Raw genomic sequence first — 6506 nt, 5'->3', positions numbered from 1 at the left:
CAGTTCAAATTCTCCAAAAGGTCACAGAATGAAATTCAGATTCCTTACAGGACCAGAAAAAGCAGTGTGGAGTCTACCCCTGCTTACTGAAGCCAGCTCAGCTCTGGGCACCCTCCTCCCCACTCCCAAAGGCCACTGGGCAGGCTGGGCAGGTGGCCCCGGATAAGGGAGAAACAGTGTGCAGTGGAGAGACTCCTCATCCTGGAAGCAGAGTCTCTCTTTTTCTAATTGGTTGGCCTAGAGAGGAACCACCTCTTTGTACTTTGTCCACCTTGAGATGACGCCGTTTCCTGTTTTGCACTAAAGCCCACGGACAAGCAGCATCCCTGAGCTCCAGCCTTGTGGTTCCCGTTCCCTCGGGATGCGCTGAGCAGTCTTGCCTCCAGGCCTTTAAAGGACTTGCTCTTTCTTTCCTGGGCTCAGCACCATTTCCCTGTAGGATTCAGCTTAAATACCACTTCTTCCCCAAAGCCTTCCTGACCCCCAGAATAGAGTTAATGGTCCCCCAGTACATCATGTTTGCTTCTCTTCTGGCATCCATTCATTTCTTCGCTCAGATATTCAGCGATTATTTTTAAGTGCCTGTTGGCATGCAGTCAGTATAGAGCCATCAGTGGGAGGGACTCAAGTCCTGCCTCTTGAAGTAACAACAAATCAGGGGAGGCAGGCGTTAAACAAATCACTGCACAAAAAGGCTTTGGTTTTAATTTTGAGGAGACTGTAGGTTGCTGTGTAAGTGTGTATTAAACTGGAATAAAAATCACACTCTGCACGCTGTACGGTGACTGCCTGATTCTTGTCCGGCTCCCTTGTAGGGTACAGGGTGTGTGAGCTCTGAACTTCACTTTTCCTCGGAGCTGTAGCTCCAGAGCTGAGTGCAATAGACCTAATATGCACCCAGTAAATTATAAATATTCCCGATATCAATAGCACTACCTTGGAAACAGGTTCTAAAAGGCTCTGCATTTGCTCACTTGCGGCAACACGGGATTTGGAGTCTCTCTGTGTCCACAGTTTTCCTTTGTCCTGAACAGGTAGAAATAAAGGGCACAGGTGTGGAAAAATCTTGTGGCTCTGGAGGCATTTGCTTTTAGGAAAGCTGAGTCCCCTTACTCCCTCCTCCTCCCCAGTAGATGAGCCTTTCCTCCTCAAGCACGTACAAAGCTCTGGGCTTTGTAAGTCACCACTTAACACTTTGCCTGAAGCTCATTCATACCCGTGTGTCAACTCTCCCTGGGAGCTGCATTTTCAGCCTTCCTTTCAATATCTAGCATGAAAGCCTGTGTGTTCTGTAAAAGGAATTTCAGGTAATTGTGAAAAGTTAGGGGAAACTGACATAGAAGTTCCATCACAGCCGTGTGAATTTCATGCCCAGGGGTCTGTGTACTATCATTAAGGGACAGAATGTACTCAGATTGCCTATATTCTTTTGCATGACTTGAGTACTACAAATAATATGACTTATAAATGGAAAGACTCTCTGAGTTCTACAGGCAAGCTTGGTTTAGTGATGTTAAGATAAAATGGGTGTGGATCTTTGGGAGTCCTGAGCTTCAGGTGCTGGAGAGTAACTGGGTTACTCCCTCACCACTGCCCTTCACTGCTCCCTCCTTTCCCTCTCATTCGTTCCCAAATGCCCTGGGCTCTGGGGCTCAGAGTCTCTGTGCCATCTGTTCCATTCTGTGCCCCGTCTTTGTGTCTGAATTTCCCCTGCACTCCTGCAGCTCGGCCATGTGTGTGTCATGCCCTCAGACAGGCTGCTAAAAGCACCCTCCAGGTTCCCAGATCCCTGGGGAGCTTGGACTCTTAGGGATGGGTGGAGTGAGTGTGTATGTGAGAGTATGTGTGTGTTAGGAGTCATGTGCAAGAAGATGGGTGCAGTGGGAGGACAAGAGCAGACGCAGGGTCCTCAGCATTGTGTTACAAGGAAGAGCATCTCAGGACTAGGGAACCTCAACTATTGGTGGCATACAAACAAGGATGTGATCATCTGTGCATTCATGGAGACTCCCAGAGTCACTAGAGATTTTGGACTTTGCTGCCAATTATAGACATCACAGAAGTGGTCAAAAGAGAAGAGAAAAAACATGACTGATTTGCCTAAATGATCTCTTTGTCATGTATGCCTACTGTGTGTCAGATGAAGTGTGCTGCAGATTGTATTGAGTTAAAATGGTAAAATCTATACCTATTAATGTAACTTATAGATCATTGAACAGAATTACACACGAGCAAACATGGCAGAAATGTGCTTTCTTCCAGTCAACACCAGCCTTTGAGTAGAAACATTTGGGCCACAGTGAAGAAATACAAACCTCTGTTTTATCTTGTCTCCTGGGGAGAAGAGCTTTCTGAAGGGCTTTTCTGAGGTATGTGGTTTCTCCCCTTTTCCCTCTGTCCCCTCAGCTCTCACTCCCTTCTCTTTAATATTTATAACTGTGAGAGTCAGTCATCCAGGACCAACCGCAAACAATGGGCAGCTTCAGAGAGCATGAGCTTCCAGTGGAAATATGGGATAGAGAGGGCTTAACAGGCAAGCCCAGCTTCAGGGAGGGAGGGCAAAGAGAACGAGAGATACCCTTATTTGCTGTCTTTAGTAGCTGATGGAAAAAAATCACAGTAGGAAGAGAGAGTCAGTACAATTCAAGAAGACTGTAACCTGTAGAAAAAATATTTTTCCACGTGCGAGGCAGGGCTCAGGCATTTATAATGTAAACACACCAATAAGACATAAAATGAGATACATTAATGTAAATATAACACTAACTTTAATCCGTTATGAAACTCCTGAAAATTGATGCTTAAATAACACACAGTACAATCCATTTATTTACTGAATGCTGACTGTATGTTAGGCATTGTACTAGGAAGCATCAGGGAACAGTGATTACCCAAGCTAGACGTGGGTTTGTGCCCTCACAGACCTGATGGTCTACTAGGCATGGCGGTGTCTAATCCAGGAATCCCCCAAGAGAGGACGTGAGGCCGCATCTCTGATGGAGAGTCCACGGTACCAAGCCAACGTCTCAGTGCAACTTGCCCGCTTAGCAGGGGTAGAAACAGGCCAGGGAGTGCTCTTTGAGTAAAATTACATTTCTTGAGAAACAAAATCATTATGGTCAGGATTGTTATTTCATTTAACAGAGTTCATGTTTCCTGGTCCTCAGTTTCTTAAAATTTGGCTGTCACAGCTGTGACTCTGCCAGGTGAAGCCAGCAAGCTGGAAATTCATTGTAAATGTTAGCTTCCTGGCTTCTTACACATCACTAGAGTTTTAAATGTCAAACATGTGACTTCAGGACTTGATTTTCTCTTATAACTTTATATGCAATGTCTAGGTTTTTTAAAGTCACTTACTTATTTAACTAAATGTGGCTCTAAACACGTGTTATACCCCGTGCTATGTGTTCAGAGCATATGGTAGATACCAGGTAACAGGGAAATGTATGAATAAATGTAAAATTACAATCACAGTGAGTATTTCTTTATGGGTCAGGGTTCTAAATTACAGACAACAGGATCCGCACTAGACAATTTAAGCAGAAAAGGGTGAGTTAAAAGATATAGCTGGCTCCCTAGCTATATCTTTTTTAGAGAGGCCTAAAGAAACAGGCTCTAGGCAAAAAGTCCAACATCAATGCCCCAAACCATGATGCAAAATTGGGCCAAGAAAGGAGCTTCTGCCTTTGTCAAGGTGAGAACTCTCCTCCTCCAGGCTCCCAGCCAACCAAATAGCTCCCCTACCTACCTACCTCCCTCTCTCTCTGCTCACACAACAGCAGGAAAAATCCACCTCCTGCATGTATGTCTGATAGGCAGAATCTCAACCACTTCTAGAACCCAGTTTCAAGGAGGCCTGGGAACGGCAGTTTCAATGTTAGTCCCTGCCTTCTAGAAGGAAGTTGGAAGGCACATTGAGGGAACCTGCCCAGTCAGCCATAGTCACTGAGGGAAAGAGCAGAGACCTGTCAGAAGGCATAGCCTGTGAGATCTTTAGATTGAGTAATAAAGCAAGGCTGTTAAGAAGTTGCCTTTAAGCTAGGTGTAGAGGAAGGACTAGGATTTAGTCAGTGTGTGCAAAGGCCCAGAGGCAGAAATTTGGTCATGACAGCAAACAAGAAGAAAAGGGGAACATGGGCGGGGAACTTAAACAAAGGCTGAGAGTCCTTGGAGAGGGGGAGGGGTTGGTGTGTAGCACCTGGTGGACCCAGGTTAGGACTCTGTATTTTATTCTACCTGCAGTGGGAGGCCCTGAGGGTGGGAGGGAATGTCTGTGAAAGGGAGTTGTGATTCCAGGATTGGTTCAGTTGCCCAGCGATGTCCAGGATCTGGATCAGCTTCTTCATGATCTTGAGGCTGTTCCCATGTGGTCACATGACAGTGGTTACCATTCCAAGGACCACGTGCTTCCACCATGGAAAGAAAGAACAGGGAGAAACCTTTCACTGGAAATTAGAAAAAGAAAGATATTTTTCTGTAACTTTCAAGCTCCTTTGGCCAGAATTGGGTGCCATGGCTCCTGCTGAGCTGCAAAATACACCAGGAACATGATTATCTGTCATTGTCAGGTTCTACAGCAGGAGGCAAACTCTTCGAAGAAAGGGAGAGGAAGGAGTGGGTGTTGATGGGGAACTGTGGCGAATGCCAGAGCTGTGTTTTATTACAACAGCACCTTCCATATGCACTCCTGTCATCCCCAGAGGATGAGCATCCCAGGGTTAGAGATGAGCTAGAGCAGGAGTGATGTTAGCCTAGACTTGTCTGGCTAGAGAAAGGCACAGAATGGATGGTTAAAATAAATCCACACTTGTGTAAATCAATCATTTTTTTTCCTGTGCTACTTAGAAACTTTGTTCATAAATTTTACCATGTGCATATTCATAGGTGATGCAAATCAATGACATGCTTGTAATACACTTTCCTGGGCTATGGCCCTAGGCCTGGGCAGGGCTGGGCTCACCTGCACCCTGTGTCTACTGGGGGGCTTACAAATGACTCCCCTTAGTCTACTGCATTGCTGTTTGGCCACCTGCCCGCACCTGTGTGTGCCAGACTCTTTCCTTTCTCTCAGTGCCAGGGTGCCAGTATGAGAGGGTTCTACGTGGATGATCATACTCTTTGCAGTTGGTGTTATTAAAGATGAATCTTTTCTCTGTCTCAGATCAGGAACAGCAGAACAGCATTTTAACTTCCTCGTCTAGCTTCATTCTTTTATCATCTCAGAACAGTTCCAAATTTCTCCCTCCCCAAGGAGGGGGGGGTGGCTAAGTCATATTTTCCAGTCGATGTTTGCACAAGAGAGAGGCAGGCCGGTGCACCCCCAGATAAGTGTTATTTTCTGTTTCTTTCTCTGATCGGAAATATACTTATTTCTCTTACTGGAAATATGCTTATTTCTCTTATTGGAAGAGAAATACGCTTATTTCTCTTATGCTTATTGGAAATATGCTAATGACCCTGTCAGACCCCAAGGTGATAACAAATCTGGAATGCAACACTCCTGCCCACTAGGATGGAGTGGTGAATAGTCATCTGTCTCTTTCGTTCTCATCACAGACTTGGCCTAATGTATTCCCAGCTCCCTCTACCAAATCTCTCTGGGCTGCTCTCCATCTGAGAGAGCAGGGTTCACTGGTATCTCTGCATCTGACATTGTGGTTTTGTTACTCCAACTGCAAGAGGGGCTTATTGTTAAGTAGACTAGACGGCACTCCAGAGATTTGTTTGCAAAATGTCCAGTGGAAGGTGTAGAGAAAATGGAAGAAGCGGAGGGATGGATGGCCAGAGAAGAGAATTTCTATGGAACCCTTCAGCTAAATGACAGATCAATTGGAGAATATCATACTCTGTACCGTTGCAAAGTAAGTGTTGTCTCTCCTGCTCTCCTGGCTCGCTGCACTGGGAGTTGGAGTGTTAATGTTAAAAACTCAACCTGATGCCCCACCCCTTGGTGATTCTGGAGGCTGGCTGTATGAGTGATGAAATGGGTGTGGGAGGAAGGAAAGAGAAACGGGAAGAGTGGTGAATAAAAAGGGAAAATAAAAGGAAGTTATCCAAAAAATAGAGTCATTATGCCAGAAAACTTAAATGCAAAAGCATGCAAAACTAAACAATATTGTTTAGAGGGAGATAAAAATAGAAGAATAAAGACTTGAGTGGGAAAGAGAGGCAGAAAGCTCTGGTAGTGTTTATGGAGGGGCTGCAGTTGGGAAGGCTACACAGTGGCCCTCAATGCCATTGGTAATGTTTTATAGCTGGGTGGTAAAATAGGAGTGTTGTATTTTCTTCTACATATATAAAATTTGTTTTTGACATCCAAATTCCAATATATTGCTGCATTAAAGAAAGATACTTTCTCAAATAGTAGTGAGGATGGTGAGGGTACAAAGGGGATGATGGAGGCATAGAATCCTCCCTAGACCATACTTGTAAGGGCTACATATTACTCCATCACATGGATGTATCACAACTTATGTAGCTAATCTATTATTCCAAGAACTTAAGTT

Source organism: Camelus dromedarius, chromosome 19, assembly GCF_036321535.1.
Source record: "Camelus dromedarius isolate mCamDro1 chromosome 19, mCamDro1.pat, whole genome shotgun sequence".
In the NCBI taxonomy this organism is placed as follows: domain Eukaryota; kingdom Metazoa; phylum Chordata; class Mammalia; order Artiodactyla; family Camelidae; genus Camelus; species Camelus dromedarius.
Note: the sequence above shows the minus strand (reverse complement) of the source record.